We start from the raw sequence: 1,879 nt of genomic DNA, 5'->3' as shown, positions 1-1,879 counted from the left end.
TTGGTTCAGACGGAATACTGCCCTGATAGCAACTATCAAAGTTATGTATTATGTGAGTTATAAGATAGCACATCATTTTCAGCATCAATTTATCATCACAATCAGTTCTGCATAATAGGGATGCCAGAGGACAGTGTAATGACTTATCTCTGCCACAGGGTGACAGTCAAGTGTTTGGGGAGACTATAGCTTTAAGGGGAGACACCAATGTCTTACCAATTAGTATGTGTTTGTACAAGGGACTGGCGTTTAATAATAGGGACAGTTTAGAACACACACACACACACACACACACACACACACACACACACACACACACACACACACACACTCTGTTAGCAATACAAATTAATAATCTGAAGGACTGGTCATCGACATCCAATATACATTTACACAGTCCTGTTTGTAGCATCACAAATTAAGTTTAAAAACACAATTGTTTAATACACAACTAAATCACATACACATAGGCTATGTATATTTATATTATTATTATTATTATTATTTATTTATTTATTTTCTCACACATACAGTGCAAGTTTTCTCACATTTTCTGAAAAATGAATCTAAATTAAGTTGGTAATCTCGCCAGAACACTTCGAGATGACTACTGGACACTTTGCACAGGAGGCTGGTTCTTCAATGACCGTACAAAGGACAGTCAAACATTAAATGCATTTCATTTTTAACATGATAAACATAGTCTATCCTCTTCTAGGATTCGGTTGAATACTGCCCATTTAAAGAGCCATCGGAAGAGTGCCTGATCGTAGCTGTGCACAGACAGACCTGACTTTTCTCTAGGTTTAGGGTAACATAATAGTTCTGTGTCAAAACTGTCTTTGATACTGTCTTTGATTATACACGTAAACAGACTTGTAAACCTTGAAAACAAGAAGCAGATGAGCAATATTGCACAATGTCTTATATTATAATATACAGTATGTTTATTATTATTATTTATTAGATGTCATTTTGTCTCTTTATTTCTTCTATAATTGTCACATGTCGGCCTTGTGTGACTCCTCTGACTGCCCCATTGGGTTTTGTCATACCGTAGGACTAGCTTCATACTCTAGTCTAGATAATGCCCATGCCATTATAGACCCCTGAGAACATGCTGTTTCTTTTAACATTACATAAGAACTAGCCTCAAGCTACACTCTTCCAATGAATGAGAAATATAGCCTTGGGATCCAGGGTAGGTGGCCTCATTGATGTCGGATCCCTGCAACAGCCTGACATAAACAATTCTGACGTCAATATAATGCATGGATATTGTAATGGGCCATTGGCATAACCTATACCAGAAAATGATGAACTTTGTGAATGTGGGTCACCCTCTCTTGTGTCATTACTCTGTTGTCACTTGAGACAGTTATTTTTAGATTCTTTTTTGAGTTTCTGTGGTGGCTTTGGGATCCTGAGATTGGGTGTCAGGCGTGACTGTGTCATAGGACAAGCAGAGGCTAAATATATGTGCTGTTGCCATGAATGTGGATGTTGTGCTCATCTTAACATGTTGTTCTGGGTCTCGGAGGCCGCATCTGTATATTTCACTGTTACGACGCATGATCTGTTATTCACACATGATATTTTCCTTTATTTTCCTTCCTCCTTGGGAGATTTGACAGATTTGTCTGTTCTGATCTTGTTCCTGGGACCATCGTTATCTAAATGCTAGCACCCAGGCTTGTCGACTACACAAGGCCTGCATGCTAAAGTAAAAATAAAAGCTTGTGGGTGAAGTCTTTGACAGAGACCTGACACTGGTAATGACAGAAAGCCACATGTGGGGGCAGTCGGAGCCATAATAGCTGTCCCTGCTCCACATAATGATTATAGGAAAGACCCCCCTGCCACTCCATTCTAATGGTGT

This window comes from Nansenia antarctica (genome assembly GCF_963989245.1).
Source record: "Nansenia antarctica genome assembly, chromosome: 7".
Taxonomy (NCBI): domain Eukaryota; kingdom Metazoa; phylum Chordata; class Actinopteri; order Argentiniformes; family Microstomatidae; genus Nansenia; species Nansenia antarctica.
Note: the sequence above shows the minus strand (reverse complement) of the source record.